At 41.2% G+C, this 20,368-nt stretch overlaps 1 protein-coding gene and 1 pseudogene across 1 annotated transcript in view; one reads left to right on the forward strand and one right to left on the reverse strand.

Moving 5' to 3' along the window:
• oc (ocelliless) overlaps nucleotides 1-20,368 on the forward strand; it is a 410,517-nt gene that overhangs the window by 60,254 nt on the left and 329,895 nt on the right. The window lies entirely within an intron of this gene.
• On the reverse strand, nucleotides 136-3,466 carry LOC137247735 (congested-like trachea protein; annotated as a pseudogene).

Below are 20,368 nucleotides of genomic sequence, written 5' to 3' on the forward strand. Positions count from 1 at the left end.
TGGAAATCAATGTAATCGAGTTAGCGTTATGGTATAGCACCATTAATCGATTACATTGATTTCCATAAGGTAGGTTCGATCAGCTGTTTTATCTGGTTATGGCTTTATGGTTATAAGTCACCATTAATTCGCCCTTTAGTTTATTAAAGCGACGATAGCGTCGAAAGCATCATTTGCTATCTGGATGCGAAAGAAGCAGGCAGAATTAACTGGAAAGGCACGTAACGTAACTGGTGTGACACCACGATATAATACTGTTTTCACACAGACGGCTTATTGAATAATAAAGGCAGTTTTCTACATTAAGACGCTTATTAAGCTCAATCTTCTCTACAAAATTCGAATCTGTTATTATTTCATTAGTTGCTAATCGAATGCCTAATGAAGTCAAAAGCACAATGCAACTCTGTTGGCAGCGTTCCGCTTCCGTTTCCGCTTCTTAGTTTTCAAAGCAAATGTCATTGTCTGTATGGCCGAACGATACAAGGTGGCCGCATCGAACAGCTGATTATAACCTTTTTTATTTGATTTGATACATCAACTACCGGCGCAGTACGATTTTGACATTTGTCCATCGAATTTACAAGTACATGGAATTTTTTTTGTTTGTAGGTATGTCACCATGCTCCCACCTTGTATCGTTCCGCCATGATTGTCTGTCTCATCCTTCATACTAATCGAGCAGTTACTTCTGTGTGAAAGCAAAAAATTTACGATTTCATTAGTAGGTGAAGACAATGCGTGCTTACAGGAGTCCCTGTCTTCGTAGACCTACCTCCGGTGTAAAACACAGATCAATGTCCGTTGATCTTCGGCCCAACAAGTTGGTACCAATCGGTGAGCTGGGGTGTTCAAGTCAACCAGTCTTGGTTTGGCCGAGGAGGACTATCCATCCTCCCCTTCCATTTTCGGGTAATGGCACCCGGTTGCACGGCAACTCCACCGCGAGTTCCGTGCTTGCCTCAGAATCCCTCTTTCATTGATTTTGATATCTCGATATCTGATTAACATGTTAATCAGATTGAGATATTTTGTTTTGTCGCAATTTAGGAATGTGACCAACCTTTTCTGGCCTGCAGTGTTACAACAATGTATAATACATTGTTAACGACAGAGCTGATTTTGCTCAGACATTGCTAGAGAGCGGCACCTCCCCCCAACGCTATGCACCACATGTTATGATCAAAAACGCCCGTTCGCCGTGAACCAACTACCGATGTAATCTATCAGCGCAAGTGTCTTTCCTCATGAATAGCTACTTAAATGTTCCATAGAGTGAGAGTGTCATATAATTCCTTGTGAATAAAACTATCTGTTGTCTTAGGCAACAGACAGTGATGCTCACAAGTACTTACGCCACAAACACTCGCAAGATACATCTTCACTAATCATGGTAATAACCCACTTGCGCATCAAGACATACCTCGCTAGTCACAGGTACTTGCGCGTTTATGATCATGTTGCAACTGAACCCAGCTAAACGTTCTATTCAGTTTTATGCAACTTTGTTCTGCATTATTTGCTACTTTATATATGCCCACATATTCATCGTTATTTGCTACTGTGGTATACAACTTCTAATAACTCGCTTCGTTGTATAATCTTCCTCATTATTCTTCAATTATGCTCCGTTTTGTTCCACAATTTAGGGCTGTGGACAACCTTTTCTACCATAGACCTGTGTTGGGGGGCTTTCCCGCCCCAGCAATATCTTTGCAACAGCAGCTTGCCCAGGCATGCTTAACGAACGAAACGATATCATTTCGTTACGATAATCAACGCTAATAAACGGAACGAAGTGACTTCGTTTCGTTTATTAACGTTAAGATCGTCAAATTAACGTTAATTTGACGTTCTTAACGTTAATAAACGAAACGAAGTGACTTCGTTTCGTTTATTAGCGTTGATTATCGTAACGAAATGATATCGTTTCGTTCGTTAAGCATGCCTGAGCTTGCCACACTGCAGTGATCTGACATCATTAATTCTGCCACATTTTAGGATGTGGCCATCCATTACGCGAACGCCTCCTATTCGCTTACGCAGTCTAAAGCAGCCTCAAACATCTCAAAAGACGAGATGAGCACCGGCCCACTCGTACAATTATCGATTGTTTTTCGGCTGACGATAGACATGCGTTTCTTCACCATCTTTCGTCACCGTTTTTCTTCGGTTGCCACAATTATGGGATGTGACCAACTCTTTCATCTGCCCCTCAGGGTCAGTTTCTCAATGAAATTGGGATTGCTGTGGCAAGCATAAGACCGAATTCCCTTGGGTTTGCCCGCCCAAAGGGAAAACAAGTCTACTCAAAGCGTGTGTCATAAGTGAACTCTATTTGAAACCACAGCCACCGCGATGCTCCCACAAGGGGGCCATCCCAGGACAGGAGGTGAGACCTGAGTACAAAGCATCGTTCGATGCAGTGCATCAGGTCACACTGGCTTCTCCTGCTCCCGCGGTAGCAGTTTTTATAAAGACCTTGCCTAGGGTCCCACAGGGTGTTACCCGCGTCCACCCTGCTGCCTTTCGAGTAAAACACCTTACTCATGGATTGGGTACCCATGATATTATGGTCGTCTTTTACGACCGGTATACCTACCGTGGGCATATTCTAACCCCTAACCCACAGGGGGAACTAGTAGGTGAAATGAGATCATTAAGTTTCTGTGTGAAAACAGTATAAAGCCAAAGGACCATCGGTACGCATTAGATCCACGAAGCCGCTCCGCACGCCACGCGGTACTTGCCTGCGGGAGCTGTTTGCAATCTGCTCTTGAGTACATCAGCTGGCATACCCACCATTCAATATGCTATACCCGCTGCACCACCAGCAAACATTTTTGAACCGATGCTTATCATTTCGCTGCCAGTTTGCGACCTTATCTTGAATATACTCGTAAGTGAGAAAATAGAAAGCATTTGCAGGTAAATCACACAAAAGCGTCGCACAGCTCCCTTTGTATAAGCTACTTCTTCCTTGTACAATTTCGAGGCTGTATCTTACATACCCTTGTATTTACGTTCGCCACCTGCCGATTGCTGCACTTGTAATAAGCATTTAATATGTTCACCAGGCGCTGTAATAACGGTTGACATCAACCTGGAAAAAGGGCAAGCAATTCCAATTTGGGTGTATGTTAGCTTTGCATTTTCACCTGTTTGTTGCACGCGTTTACCCAATGCATAACCAGCAAAGCATAACGCAAATATGGGCGCTACACTGTGAGTGGTGCAGTCATACCTTTGTATAGGCCTGTGACGCCTTCATTCTTTATAGTTTTGGCAGCACAATCGAAAGTGCCCTTGTACAAGGGCGGTTGACCAGGAGCGGGGTTGGACCTTGTTTCGAGGCGAACCTTAATGGTGTCCAATGGATGTCTCGAGTGTACATTGTATATGCAACCAAATCCGCCACTCAAAAAACCTTCAAAGGATTTGCCTTACGTTCTTGCGCTGGTACAATAAATATTGGTTTACACCGTTTTTATTTATTTACAATTATCTTGCCCTGCAATATTGCCATCTTATTAAAACGATATTAGCGACGCAAACATTCACGGTGACATACATAATCGAACGTTGTTGTGTTCGATTTTTGCAGGACATTGACCCTACAAGAAACGCTGATAGTTTTAATAATACACTCACACTTGTAATTGACAATGCTGATCCTGCGATGACGTAAACATTGATACTCAAATTTATGTATGTTCCTTTGTTCGCTCACGCATGTCCGCATGTACCCAACGACAGCCTATAATCATGAAAAAGGACTCAAACTGGGAAAGCTTCGGACACCTGGTACAGAACAAAAGAACATACAGCAGATACCATTATGCATGTGAGACAGATACATAATTCTCAACGGAATTTTATGTATGCGAGAACAGTTTATTCGATTTAATCATGGTGTCACTACTGACTGTCATATGACAATCAAATGATTATCACGGTTGTTTTGTTATTTTTTAAATTCCGCCATTTTCAACCGACGAAAACCATATAAAAAATAAGTTTAAAAAATGAAAAGGAGAGCATTTCAAAGCTCCATGCTAAAAGAAAAAAAAAATCGAAAATAATATTAAAAAGTAACAAAAGCTGTCGGAATGTGTGGGACGCACTCAAAAAAATTGATACGCGAAAAATAATAGTGGTTAGTGGTGATTCATTTTTAAAAGTGTTTGCGCATGAGGAAAGCGCTCTTCTGTTGTTTTGTTATTTTCTGAATTTAAATTGGACATTCTGAACTCGAATTCTTATAAAACTATTTATTTTAAACAAATAAGAAGCACGTATGCTTTTATCACGTACAAAATTAAAAACGTAATGATATAAAGTAAATAAAAAGCAAAAAGCATTATTTTATTTTTGGCGGAATATAACAATGGTCATTTATGATAGTATAACAGTCAAACCTGATATCTTTAGTAAATTATCATTTATGACACTTTTTGATAGTTAGAGTGCCAGCACTGATCCAGGAAAAGGAATGAGAGTGAGCAGTACGGCTATATATTTAATCAGTAGGCCATGTTGGTGTATAAGAAGGAGACAAAAACTCACACGTACGCAATTGTTTACATCACATTTGCGCAAGTCCCCTTAAGTTTGTGATAGAAAGTTTGTATGAGGCGCTGATCGTTAGGTTGACATTGCTGACAATCAGATGATAGTCATATGATAGTCAGTATTCTTGTAGGGGATAGAAAGATTTTTCACTTGTATGAATTCACAATGACTATATCGTTTGGTACATTGTGAATGATAACAAAGTGTGATATCTTCTGCATAGACGTCAAAATTCCAAAGTGATTGGATCACCTGATTTGTATTTGACTATCGCTGTCTCATTCTGTATCTCTTTCTATCACCCGCGGAAGATAAGCGCCGCCATATTGAACACCCTGTCAAAACGCTAAAAAGTAGCCATATTGAACATCCTGTCAGGCAGTTGACAGATAATATATCACACTTAGTTATCATTCACAATGGTTTGGTAGCTTAAATTGAGGTTATGTTGCAAATTGAGTGGAAGACAGTCGAATGAAATGGAATGAAAAAGAGCAGGAAGAGCAGTGTTGCATCTCATCAATATACCTTCAATATTTGTATCAATATTAAAAATAAATGTAGATAAAATAAGTAAATACTTCAAGTAAGGTGTCCTAAATGCTAGGGAATATCCAAAATTATCACAGTTTATGTCTGTTTAAAAGTTTAGCTTGAATTTCTTAAAAAACTTTCGTAACATGGGCATTGGTGATATTTTGTATGAGTGTGCTATTTTGACTGATTAGCTGCCCTACTTGTTAAGGAATTGGGGGGCAGATTGACAAAATCCGGATGCTTTTGTTAGGCGAATAAAAAAGAAGAGAAAACACACAACTTTGGAATTTCATATTTTGTGGGAAAATAAAATAATAACTTAAAGCGTTGTGAAAAATTTATTCCCACATCAGTAAATAGTTGTCAAAGTGTTGCTTACATTTTTCATAAATCTTGTTTTGACAATCCCTACCCCAGTGCAAAGAAAAAACCAAATGAAGTTATGAAATGAACCAACCATATTGTGGCGAATATTAGGATCACTGTGCTATGCACTCTGTTAGTAAATACTAAATAAATGACTAGACCTTAGGAGAAATGGGTGAAGGAGAAAACCGAGAGTATAAAAGAATTCGTTACAATATAATTAAACCATGCTGCATGTCTGTCAAGTAAGCTGACAGAGAGAATGGCTGCCGACAATGGCCAAAGAATGGAACACATGTTTGTTTGTTCGCGGTAAATATAATGAGTTGCCATGCATTTCCCATTTGTGTTTGAAGTCAACTTTTATTTTAATTGTGTCTATAGGAAATCTTACTACATAGCATAACATAATACATAAAATATGAGCAGCCTTTTAAGTAAACATTTTAAAATATGTAAATATTGCTCAACTCAGTTTGTCAGTTAAATAGCGCTTAAACTTATTCTTTCGGCTGTTTCACTGGCACAAATTCCTTTTAATCGCGATGCGACAGGAGGCACGGTTCCAAAGCGGTAAAACTGTATACAGGTGTGGTGGTAGTGTGCTATGCCTACCACACCGAAGGCCCTGGGTTCCAGTTCTGGGCAAAGCAACATCAAAATTTGAAAACAAATTTTTCAATCAGAAAAAAGCCTTTCTAGACGGAGTCACCCCTCGATAGTAGTTTGGCAAACACTCTTACTGTATTTCGGCCATGAAAAGCTTCTCAGTGAAAATTCATCTGCTTTTGCTTTGTGATTGATTCATTCATTTTATATCCAGCTATTAGTACACAAGGGAAACTCGTTAATTTTTGGCATCACCTGCAAATGTTGAAATACACATCTACATACAAACCTTCCAAAAACGTTTATTTACATATATAAAATATCCGTGTGAACTATTAATTTTATTATAGTTAGGTATGTGCAGGTGCAAAACACAGATCGTATGAAATCTATAAAAATCTATTAATAACGACCATTTGGTTTGGCTTGTGAAAAAATATTTGTGTAGGAGGTTTAATGTATCTGCATTACAAGAAATATGAGTCATATACCTTTACTTACATCGATGTACTAAAGACAAATCTTGAGTTCGTTTAGCTGGAACAACCACAAAACTTTACATCCCACTATTCCGATACTTTATTTTAGACCTTTAACGTTCATGCATATTATACGACGCGACATGTAGCGACAAAATATTCTTTGCATATATTCTTATGGAGCCATGCACATCTAGCGACAGTCGTACGACACGACACGACCGCGAATATTTTATGGAACGTGTCGCTACGTGTCGCGTCGTATAATGTGCATGAACCTTTACGTTGACGGGTTTGATCGCCAAATGGAAATATGACATAAAAAAGAAACGTCGGAAAGAGAGTAAACAGGTGATCGATTGGAGATTAATGCCCGGTTTTTCAGTGCGAGTTTAAACTCTGTTAAAGTCGACTATAGTTTAACCTTGTCACTTTGTTAGATAAAATAAAAATTTGCTGTTCTCTCATCTCATTCGATATCGAAAAAGTGGGCGTGGGTATAGTCCGAAGTGGCGCATTCGCAGAGAATGTGAACCGGTGTTTCTTCCTCCAGCTCACAATCGGATAGATTTAACTTACTTAGGTGATATCGTTAACCACAGTGTATCGTATAATACACACGGAAAGTTCGTAGGTCCTCTTTGCTTAAATAACTGAGATCCACTGATACTCTGGTTGCTGGGAGTATAAACAATTTGATCTGCTTTTGCTCCGGGGGACTCAATCCAGCGCCATCTGAACTGTTTTACTTCCCAGTTATTTATGGTTCCCCTAGTGTATTCCTTTGTAGGGCCACAGAAGGGTTCTGGACCATAGAATGCTGCTAAAGCACCCTGCCTAGCTAGGTAGTCTGCCTGTGCATTACCTACAAGTCCCTGATGTCCGGGAACTCATCCTAACAAAACCTTGCTTTTGGCTTTCAGATCATTTAGGACTCCAATGCATTTATCCACTAGCTGGGAAGTAATTGTGTAAGACTGCGAGACAAGTACGGCTGCCTAACTGTCTGATATAATTAGGAAACTCCTCAAGAACAAGGCTCTTATATTAAACCAGACCTTTGAGTCAAGGTCAGTATATGGATTTCCTGTTTCCCAAATAGTTCTGCCCACAATGGACACCTGGAGACTTCATGAGACTCTGAGTGTTCGAGCCATGGCATCACGTAGTTGCAATACAGAATATCCTATGCATTTTCTTATTACTTTCATATGTCCTGTCATGTTTCCGCTCTTTAGCTCAAAGATATTTGGAATTCTTAGTGAAGCAAGTGCTGCCTCTTTAGAATAGTGGAGGGAAGTATTCCCACTAAAACAGAAAGTGGAAGTGAACGATCTCATCGCACCGGTTATGCCAATACAAACTAGTCGATGTATTTTGCTAAAATTTGTCTTTGCGTGGTCTTCGGTCACCAAACTAAGGAAACATAGGCGACTATTGGCTTAACAACAGCATTAAATGTAAAGTATACCATTTTGTGTGATAGCCCCATGTTTTGCCATAGAGTCTAGTGCAGGCAAAGAAAGCTCTTGTCACTTTTATTAATTTAATAATATTAGACTGTACGGTATATATTTCCAGCTAAGTATATAATGTTCGGTCACACCCAAACTTAGACTCCCTTACTCGTAATAGATTTTTAATTAAGCAAAATTAATTAATTATGTATAAGGTTTAAAGTCCATCGGGGTAAGCCGTACATCTTCGTTCTAATAATCGTTTACATTTTATTTTTTTGGATATGTAGACGATATTGTAGTTGAACTCAAGTTATCTTAATTTTTTATTTTTCAGTGCCATTTAATTAATTTTAGTATTGAATTTAAAAAAACAGCAAGTTAAGAAAATAAACAACCTATGACCATATGCTAATTTGAAATTCACAACAAAATTGTAAATAAATACAAGAAAAAGGTAACATAGGTCTATAAAAATCTAAGAATATTGCTCAAATCCATTTCTTATTTTATTAGGTATGTATATAATTTAATTTGCTTAATTAGTAAACTGTTAATTAAAATGGTGGAATAATGCAAAGTATTCAGCATATTGAAAGCACCTAGGAAAATAAAGTCATTATACTCAGCTGAGCAGAGCTCATAGATAATTTTTATTATACTCAGCTGAGCAGAGCATAACGGTAATCCGTAACGGCATAAACTAATCGAGATAGATATAGACTTCTATATATCAAAATGCTCTGGGCGAAAAAATAAATTCATTTAGCCATGTCGGTCCGTCCGTCCGTCCGTAAACACGATAACTTGAGTAAATTTTGAGGTATCTTGATGAAATTTGGTATGTAGGTTCCTGGGCACTATAGGCTTACGCCGATCACTTTATCGGCGGCGGCGTGAACGGCGCGCCGGCGTACGCCGGTGTTCTTACTTTAAAAAGCTTCATTTTTTTATTTAAAAAAATAATATTGTAACGAATTTGCTTGCAAATCCTTTTATTTGCCCTTCTGCTAAGTTCGAATCACTAAACTGTTAAATAACTCCAATTTGTAATAATGCAAAATGGCCTTTATTAAAGTACTTCACAATAACACCCAAACTGTGCAACGAATAGCTTGCTTAATAACCAAACCGATTGATAGTTCAAATGAAACTCTACTATTCAAAATAATACTGCTTTTGGACGCTAGATAGCGTCTTAGTCGAAACTGCTTGACAACTCAAATCAAACTGAATTCCAGCGCCTCTACAATTGTCGCCTTTTATACTCTTTGATTTCAACCTTCGCATCTTCTAGGCGCTTGCAGAATCTACTAGTCCAGCAGCTCTCAAACCTCTCAGCTGTAACTACAATTGCACAATTTTATACATCTTCCTAGGCGCTTCCGGAATCTACTTGTCCAGCAGCTCTCAAACTTCTCAGCTGTAACTACAATTGCACAATTTTATAGTTTTTCTTATTGCATACTTATAGGAGTATCTCAGATATATGCATGTGTTTGTGCATTGACTCTCCGCTGCTCGTATACGTACATGGTACATATGTGTAGACGCCATAATTGATTCGTTTATGTAGATACATAAGATTGAATTATTGATGTGAATTCACGTCACTGCTTAGCATCGGCTTAGAGATAGCAGCACCCCTTAGTTTTGCTAATATTCGTAACACTGCCCTCCACCTAAGTCTGATCGTCCCGATCAGACAAATCTCTCGATCTAAACGCTGCTAACCTCTCCAAATGAACCACTTTCATTTTGGTTCGTGGTTTGTATGCGGTACACTACATCGTTGATCCGTTTTACAACTTTGTATGGGCCTTCCCAGTTACACTGCATTTTCGGAGACAAACCTTTTTTTCGTTGTGGGTTGTATAGCAGCACCACATCTCCTTCCTGAAACCCTTCCGAATTAATTGCTTTATCGTACCTCGCTTTCATATAATCTTTGCTCGTTGCCTTACCTGATAGTGCATCTCTCTCAGCTCTTCTTCCAAGACACCAGTGGATTTCTTGACATTCCTCTCCGAATTGGCATCTATTCCATACTTCAAATCAGCTGGCAGTCGAAGGTAATTGCCAAAAATTACCTTTGCGGGAGTTTGGCCCGTTTTGTCATGTACTGCCGATCGGTAGGCCATCAAGAATAATGATATGTGTGTATGCCAGTCCTTATGGTACTTGTCTACTACTTTCCTTAAATGCTCCTCCAATGTTCTATCGAAACGTTCCACCATACCATCGGACTGAGTATGCAATGCAGTTGTCCGTGTTTTTCGAATACTCAACTTCTTGCACATTTCTTGGAACACAGCTGATTCAAAATTCCTGCCTTGCTCAGAATGTAACTCCATTGGTACACCATACCTTGCAACCCATTCGTTTTTAACCACTTCTGCTACTGTTTCTGCTTCTTGGTTTGGGATTGGGTATACCTCTGGTCATTTACTGAAATAATCCATAACCACCAGTACGTATTTGTTTCCGCGGTTGCTAGTAGGAAATGCACCTGCGACATCCATGGCGATCCTTTCAAATGGTGCACCTGAAATATACTGCTTCATCTGGCCATGACTTCGGGTTTGGGCCCTTTCGCTATGTTGCATATCTCGCAGTTGGCAATCCACTCGGTGACCGACTCACGGCAACCAACCCAATAGAATCTCTGCTTAATTTTCGCGAGTGTCTTCGTGATTCCAAGATGACCTCCACTTGGACCATTGTGCAGCTCGCTGAGCACGTCAGGAATCCTCTTTCTGGGAACAACTATCAGTTTCTTCTTGCATTGATCATCCTCACTCTCCCATACTCGATGCAAGCAACCGGATATCAATTTTAAACTGTTCCACTGTGCCCAATATGACTTCGCAATGGGACTCTCTGCTGACATCTCCTCTCTGCTTGGTCTTTCGTTTCGTTCGAGCCCTTGCATAACATGTGACATATCTCTATCTTCTAGCAGACACTTTCTTAGTTGTTCCTTGTCCCATTCATCCGTACACGTTTTAGTCATTAGCCGGACATCTATAATGTCTTCTTTAGCCTCGGTCTTTGAACAGTACTTGCATTCCAAACTACATGGTTTTCGTGACATTGCATCGGCATTTCCATGGGTACTACCTTTTCGATGCTCAATGGAAAAGTCATAGCTTTGTAGTCGCTCGATCCACCGTGCCAATTGTCCTTCCTGATTACGGAACTGCAGAAGCCATTTCAACGCTGCATGATCTGTCCTGACACAGAATCGCTGGCCGTAGAGGTATTTGTGAAAATGTTTAATGCACTCTACCAATGCCAACAGCTCTCTCCGCGTAACACAGTAGTTCCTCTCTGGTTTTCCAATCGAACGGCTGTAATGTGCAACTACCTTCTCCTGTCCATCGACCAGTTGTGATAAAACGCCTCCTATAGCATATCCACTCGCATCTGTATCTAGAATAAATGTTGCTCCCGGAATCGTATATGCTAACATTGGGGCAGTGCACGAACGCTCCTTCAATGTTTGGAAGGCCACTTCTTGCTCCTTCTTCCATTCAAAAGCTTTGTTTTTTCTTGTAAGCTCATGGAGGCTATGGGCTACGCTGGAAAAATTTGGTACAAATCGGCGGTAATATGTGCACAGCCCAAGGAAACTTCTCAATTCATGCAGATTCTGTGGTCTTGGCCAATCCTTTACTGCCTCTATCTTTTCATTCGCTGTACGGATACCTTCTGTCGTTACCTTGTGACCCAAATAATTTACTTCCTTTTTAAACAGCGCACACTTTTTGGGACTTAATTTCAGACCAGCGCCAGGTATTCTCTGGAAAACTTCATCTAAGTTTTTAAGATGCTCATCAAAGTTCTTGCCCAATACGATGATGTCGTCCAGGTACACCAAGCATGTTTTCCAATGGAGTCCTTTCAATACCTGATCCATGAGTCTCTCGAAAGTAGCTGGCGCATTACATATTCCAAAGGGCATTACTGTAAATTGCCAAAGACCATCTCCGACGCTGAAGGCTGTTTTCTCTTTGTCTTCCTCCTTCACCTCCACTTGCCAGTAGCCGCTTTTCAAGTCCAGTGTGGAAAACCATTCCGTAGCAGATAGCGAGTCCAGAGTGTCGTCAATTCTTGGCAATGGGTAGCTATCCTTTTTCGTAACGTCATTCAACTTCCGGTAGTCCACGCAAAACCTCATTTTTCCATCCTTCTTCTTTACAAGTACTACCGGTGAGCTCCAGGGACTAGCTGATGGTTCGATGACGCCGTTGTCGCTCATTTCTTGTATAATTTGACTTACAACTTCCCGCTTCGCCAGTGGAACACTACGTGGAGCCTGGCGGATCGGCCTCGCATCTCCAGTGTCAATTTGATGTTTCACAACTTTGGTGCGGCCTGGTTTGGAACCATCCTGGTCAAATATGTTTGCGTACTTTAGGCTGTTGCTTTGCCTTACTCTGATAATCTTCCTCTAGCTCCTCCGTGCATGCCGTGATGTCATTTGAAAGATCAGTATTACTAGATGAAACGTGTTCCTGGAGCTGTTCACAGTTTATAATTACTTCAGCCTCTTGGCATCTTCCCAAAATAGCTCCTTTGGTCAGTTTGAGTGGTGACTTGAACTCATTGAGTACTCTTACCGGAATACGTCCATCTTGTTTTGTCATAGCCAGGGTTTTTCCTACAAGTATGTTCGGTGCTGATTTGTTTGCTGCTTCGACAACCCACAATTTGTTTGTCCCACAATCTCCATCAACCTTTGCCCAGATGACTGCTTCTGATTTTGGTGGTATTTGCTGACTCTCTTCCACCAGCACTCGTTTACTGCTGTAGCCTCTCACGTAACCGAAATTAACACATCCATGTTCTTATATCGCATAGTCTTGCTTTGCATATCGATTTTGATGCCTTGGTTGATTAAGAAGTCTACTCCAATTATGATTTCATCAACAATACCTGCCACTATAAAATTGTGTAATACCGTGACGTTCCCAATTGCTACTTCACATTCTACTTCTCCAATTACCTGGGTGTCTTCTCCCGTGGCTGTACGTAATCTTGCTCCAAGCAATGGCCTTATCTTTTTGTTGACTAAATGCGCTCGAATGATGGAATGAGATGCACCCGTATCTACAGTCAGTAAACGTTTCTTTTCATCCACATGTCCTCCAACAGTAAGATTGCTCGATCTTCTTCTAATCTGCGAGATAGAGATTATGGGGCATTCAATTGCGGGAGCCAGCTGCAGCCACTTGTGGCTGACTCGATTTAATTTAACGATTGAGTGGTCTTGGAGATTTGCTCATCTCCTTCTGCTCTGCGTTTACGACCCCCCAAATTATTGGAACTGTTAGGGTTAGTGTTGCAATAACGCGCAATATGCCCTGGCTTTCCACACTTAAAGCATTTGACTGCATCATTATTCTTCTGCTGCGTACTCTTCAATGCTTCCAAAATTGTGTCTACCCAGTCTGGTCTTTCCACTTCCACGCGATGAGCTTTGTATGCGGGCTTACTCAAAAGTGACGCTGTTTCCTGAGTCAGTGCGTGGGATATCGTTTCAGCAAATGTTAGTTTTGGATTCGCATATTTAGCCGGCTTCGTTTCCACATCCCGTATGCCATTTATGAAGCTCTGGATTTTTACCCTTTCAGTGTATTCCACGGGTGCGTCCGCATTTACAAGATGAGCCAGTCTTTCAATATCTGAAGCAAAGTCCTGCAATGTCTCATTTGCTTTTTGGTAGCGGTTTTGCAACTCAATTTGGAATATCTGTTTTCTATGCTCGCTTCCATAACGTCGTTCTACAGCAGCCATCAATGTGTCATAACTGTTCCGTTCGTACTCTGGAATAGTCTGTAAGATTTCGGCAGCTGGTCCTTTCAATGCTACGAAAAGTGCAGCAACTTTATCTTCCGCATTCCAGTTGTTCACTGCCGCGGTCTTCTCAAACTGTAGCTTAAAGACCTGGAAAGGAACAGAACCGTCAAAAGATGGTGTTTTTACCTTTAGATTACTCGTTGAAGCAGCTGGGCGATTTAATTGTAATTCCTGGATCCTATCTTTCAAAGCATCCATCTCTGCCTCTATTTAATCCTGTCGACCCCTGAAGCCTTCATGAAACTGGGTTAGTTTTTCTTCCATATGCGCTTCCAGTTTCGATGAAATACGGACTTTCTGCTCTTCTAGTTGTGTGGAGATCTGAGATGAAATCTGTGCTGAAATTTGTGCCGACATTTCGGAAATGCGTGCCTCCTGTGATTCCAGTTGGGATGTCATATATGTCTTCTGTTCTTCCATCTTCGATGTTAAACGTGTCTCCTGCGATTCCAGCTGAGATGCCACTGTCGATGTTTGAGCAGTTATTGCAGCCAATATCATGTTCAAGTCTGTGCTCGTAGCTGTCTGCGATGTTTCATTTTTCTCTTCAATTTTTGTTGTTGTTTCGTCCCCATCAGGATAAAAGACAAACTCGTCCACATCAATTCCTTGCGACTTCATTTCAGCTAAGTTCGAATCACTAAACTGTTAAATAACTCCAATTTGTAATAATGCAAAATGGCCTTTATTAAAGTACTTCACAATAACACCCAAACTGTGCAACGAATAGCTTGCTTAATAACCAATGATAGTTCAAATGAAACTCTACTATTCAAAATAATACTGCTTTTGGACGCTAGATAGCGTCTTAGTCGAAACTGCTTGACAACTCAAATCAAACTGAATTCCAGCGTCTCTACAATTGTCGCCTTTTATAATCTTTGATTTCAACCTTCGCATCTTCTAGGCGCTTGCAGAATCTACTAGTCCAGCAGCTCTCAAACCTCTCAGCTGTAACTACAATTGCACAATTTTATACATCTTCTTAGGCGCTTCCGGAATCTACTAGTCCAGCAGCTCTCAAACTTCTCAGCTGTAACTACAATTGCACAATTTTATAGTTTTTCTTATTGCATACTTATAGGAGTATCTCAGATATATGCATGTGTTTGTGCATTGACTCTCCGCTGCTCGTATACGTACATGGTACATATGTGTAGACGCCATAATTGATTCGTTTATGTAGATACATAAGATTGAATTATTGATGTGAATTCACGTCACTGCTTAGCATCGGCTTAGGGATAGCAGCACCCCTTAGTTTTGCTAATATTCGTAACACTGCCCTCCACCTAAGTCTGATCGTCCCGATCAGACAAATCTCTCGATCTAAACGCTGCTAACCTCTCCAAATGAACCACTTTCATTTTGGTTCGTGGTTTGTATGCGGTACACTACATCGTTGATCCGTTTTACAACTTTGTATGGGCCTTCCCAGTTACACTGCATTTTCGGAGACAAACCTTTTTTTCGTTGTGGGTTGTATAGCAGCACCACATCTCCTTCCTGAAACCCTTCCGAATTAATTGCTTTATCGTACCTCGCTTTCATATAATCTTTGCTCGTTGCCTTACCTGATAGTGCATCTCTCTCAGCTCTTCTTCCAAGACACCAGTGGATTTCTTGACATTCCTCTCCGAATTGGCATCTATTCCATACTTCAAATCAGCTGGCAGTCGAAGGTAATTGCCAAAAATTACCTTTGCGGAAGTTTGGCCCGTTTTGTCATGTACTGCCGATCGGTAGGCCATCAAGAATAATGATATGTGTGTATCCCAGTCCTTATGGTACTTGTCTACTACTTTCCTTAAATGCTCCTCCAATGTTCTATCGAAACGTTCCACCATACCATCGGACTGAGTATGCAATGCAGTTGTCCGTGTTTTTCGAATACTCAACTTCTTGCACATTTCTTGGAACACAGCTGATTCAAAATTCCTGCCTTGCTCAGAATGTAACTCCATTGGTACACCATACCTTGCAACCCATTCGTTTTTAACCACTTCTGCTACTGTTTCTGCTTCTTGGTTTGGGATTGGGTATACCTCTGGTCATTTACTGAAATAATCCATAACCACCAGTACGTATTTGTTTCCGCGGTTGCTAGTAGGAAATGCACCTGCGACATCCATGGCGATCCTTTCAAATGGTGCACCTGAAATATACTGCTTCATCTGGCCATGACTTCGGGTTTGGGCCCTTTCGCTATGTTGCATATCTCGCAGTTGGCAATCCACTCGGTGACCGACTCACGGCAACCAACCCAATAGAATCTCTGCTTAATTTTCGCGAGTGTCTTCGTGATTCCAAGATGACCTCCACTTGGACCATTGTGCAGCTCGCTGAGCACGTCAGGAATCCTCTTTCTGGGAACAACTATCAGTTTCTTCTTGCATTGATCATCCTCACTCTCCCATACTCGATGCAAGCAACCGGATATCAATTTTAAACTGTTCCACTGTGCCCAATATGACTTCGCAATGGGACTCTCTGCTGACATCTCCTCTCTGCTTGGTCTTTCGTTTCGTTCGAGCCCTTGCATAACATGTGACATATCTGTATCTTCTAGCAGACACTTTCTTAGTTGTTCCTTGTCCCATTCATCCGTACACGTTTTAGTCATTAGCCGGACATCTATAATGTCTTCTTTAGCCTCGGTCTTTGAACAGTACTTGCATTCCAAACTACATGGTTTTCGTGACATTGCATCGGCATTTCCATGGGTACTACCTTTTCGATGCTCAATGGAAAAGTCATAGCTTTGTAGTCGCTCGATCCACCGTGCCAATTGTCCTTCCTGATTACGGAACTGCAGAAGCCATTTCAACGCTGCATGATCTGTCCTGACACAGAATCGCTGGCCGTAGAGGTATTTGTGAAAATGTTTAATGCACTCTACCAATGCCAACAGCTCTCTCCGCGTAACACAGTAGTTCCTCTCTGGTTTTCCAATCGAACGGCTGTAATGTGCAACTACCTTCTCCTGTCCATCGACCAGTTGTGATAAAACGCCTCCTATAGCATATCCACTCGCATCTGTATCTAGAATAAATGTTGCTCCCGGAATCGTATATGCTAACATTGGGGCAGTGCACGAACGCTCCTTCAATGTTTGGAAGGCCACTTCTTGCTCCTTCTTCCATTCAAAAGCTTTGTTTTTTCTTGTAAGCTCATGGAGGCTATGGGCTACGCTGGAAAAATTTGGTACAAATCGGCGGTAATATGTGCACAGCCCAAGGAAACTTCTCAATTCATGCAGATTCTGTGGTCTTGGCCAATCCTTTACTGCCTCTATCTTTTCATTCGCTGTACGGATACCTTCTGTCGTTACCTTGTGACCCAAATAATTTACTTCCTTTTTAAACAGCGCACACTTTTTGGGACTTAATTTCAGACCAGCGCCAGGTATTCTCTGGAAAACTTCATCTAAGTTTTTAAGATGCTCATCAAAGTTCTTGCCCAATACGATGATGTCGTCCAGGTACACCAAGCATGTTTTCCAATGGAGTCCTTTCAATACCTGATCCATGAGTCTCTCGAAAGTAGCTGGCGCATTACATATTCCAAAGGGCATTACTGTAAATTGCCAAAGACCATCTCCGACGCTGAAGGCTGTTTTCTCTTTGTCTTCCTCCTTCACCTCCACTTGCCAGTAGCCGCTTTTCAAGTCCAGTGTGGAAAACCATTCCGTAGCAGATAGCGAGTCCAGAGTGTCGTCAATTCTTGGCAATGGGTAGCTATCCTTTTTCGTAACGTCATTCAACTTCCGGTAGTCCACGCAAAACCTCATTTTTCCATCCTTCTTCTTTACAAGTACTACCGGTGAGCTCCAGGGACTAGCTGATGGTTCGATGACGCCGTTGTCGCTCATTTCTTGTATAATTTGACTTACAACTTCCCGCTTCGCCAGTGGAACACTACGTGGAGCCTGGCGGATCGGCCTCGCATCTCCAGTGTCAATTTGATGTTTCACAACTTTGGTGCGGCCTGGTTTGGAACCATCCTGGTCAAATATGTTTGCGTACTTTAGGCTGTTGCTTTGCCTTACTCTGATAATCTTCCTCTAGCTCCTCCGTGCATGCCGTGATGTCATTTGAAAGATCAGTATTACTAGATGAAACGTGTTCCTGGAGCTGTTCACAGTTTATAATTACTTCAGCCTCTTGGCATCTTCCCAAAATAGCTCCTTTGGTCAGTTTGAGTGGTGACTTGAACTCATTGAGTACTCTTATCGGAATACGTCCATCTTGTTTTGTCATAGCCAGGGTTTTTCCTACAAGTATGTTCGGTGCTGATTTGTTTGCTGCTTCGACAACCCACAATTTGTTTGTCCCACAATCTCCATCAACCTTTGCCCAGATGACTGCTTCTGATTTTGGTGGTATTTGCTGACTCTCTTCCACCAGCACTCGTTTACTGCTGTAGCCTCTCACGTAACCGAAATTAACACATCCATGTTCTTATATCGCATAGTCTTGCTTTGCATATCGATTTTGATGCCTTGGTTGATTAAGAAGTCTACTCCAATTATGATTTCATCAACAATACCTGCCACTATAAAATTGTGTAATACCGTGACGTTCCCAATTGCTACTTCACATTCTACTTCTCCAATTACCTGGGTGTCTTCTCCCGTGGCTGTACGTAATCTTGCTCCAAGCAATGGCCTTATCTTTTTGTTGACTAAATGCGCTCGAATGATGGAATGAGATGCACCCGTATCTACAGTCAGTAAACGTTTCTTTTCATCCACATGTCCTCCAACAGTAAGATTGCTCGATCTTCTTCTAATCTGCGAGATAGAGATTATGGGGCATTCAATTGCGGGAGCCAGCTGCAGCCACTTGTGGCTGACTCGATTTAATTTAACGATTGAGTGGTCTTGGAGATTTGCTCATCTCCTTCTGCTCTGCGTTTACGACCCCCCAAATTATTGGAACTGTTAGGGTTAGTGTTGCAATAACGCGCAATATGCCCTGGCTTTCCACACTTAAAGCATTTGACTGCATCATTATTCTTCTGCTGCGTATTCTTCAATGCTTCCAAAATTGTGTCTACCCAGTCTGGTCTTTCCACTTCCACGCGATGAGCTTTGTATGCGGGCTTACTCAAAAGTGACGCTGTTTCCTGAGTCAGTGCGTGGGATATCGTTTCAGCAAATGTTAGTTTTGGATTCGCATATTTAGCCGGCTTCGTTTCCACATCCCGTATGCCATTTATGAAGCTCTGGATTTTTACCCTTTCAGTGTATTCCACGGGTGCGTCCGCATTTACAAGATGAGCCAGTCTTTCAATATCTGAAGCAAAGTCCTGCAATGTCTCATTTGCTTTTTGGTAGCGGTTTTGCAACTCAATTTGGAATATCTGTTTTCTATGCTCGCTTCCATAACGTCGTTCTACAGCAGCCATCAATGTGTCATAACTGTTCCGTTCGTACTCTGGAATAGTCTGTAAGATTTCGGCAGCTGGTCCTTTCAATGCTACGAAAAGTGCAGCAACTTTATCTTCCGCATTCCAGTTGTTCACTGCCGCGGTCTTCTCAAACTGTAGCTTAAAGACCTGGAAAGGAACAGAACCGTCAAAAGATGGTGTTTTTACCTTTAGATTACTCGTTGAAGCAGCTGGGCGATTTAATTGTAATTCCTGGATCCTATCTTTCAAAGCATCCATCTCTGCCTCTATTTAATCCTGTCGACCCCTGAAGCCTTCATGAAACTGGGTTAGTTTTTCTTCCATATGCGCTTCCAGTTTCGATGATATACGGACTTTCTGCTCTTCTAGTTGTGTGGAGATCTGAGATGAAATCTGTGCTGAAATTTGTGCCGACATTTCGGAAATGCGTGCCTCCTGTGATTCCAGTTGGGATGTCATATATGTCTTCTGTTCTTCCATCTTCGATGTTAAACGTGTCTCCTGCGATTCCAGCTGAGATGCCACTGTCGATGTTTGAGCAGTTATTGCAGCCAATATCATGTTCAAGTCTGTGCTCGTAGCTGTCTGCGATGTTTCATTTTTCTCTTCAATTTTTGTTGTTGTTTCGTCCCCATCAGGATAAAAGACAAACTCGTCCACATCAATTCCTTGCGACTTCATTTCAGCTAAGTTCGAATCACTAAACTGTTAAATAACTCCAATTTGTAATAATGCAAAATGGCCTTTATTAAAGTACTTCACAATAACACCCAAACTGTGCAACGAATAGCTTGCTTAATAACCAAACCGATTGATAGTTCAAATGAAACTCTACTATTCAAAATAATACTGCTTTTGGACGCTAGATAGCGTCTTAGTCGAAACTGCTTGACAACTCAAATCAAACTGAATTCCAGCGTCTCTACAATTGTCGCCTTTTATAATCTTTGATTTTAACCTTCGCATCTTCTAGGCGCTTGCAGAATCTACTAGTCCAGCAGCTCTCAAACCTCTCAGCTGTAACTACAATTGCACAATTTTATACATCTTCCTAGGCGCTTCCGGAATCTACTA

Source organism: Eurosta solidaginis, chromosome 4 (genome assembly GCF_040869045.1).
Source record: "Eurosta solidaginis isolate ZX-2024a chromosome 4, ASM4086904v1, whole genome shotgun sequence".
NCBI lineage: Eukaryota > Metazoa > Arthropoda > Insecta > Diptera > Tephritidae > Eurosta > Eurosta solidaginis.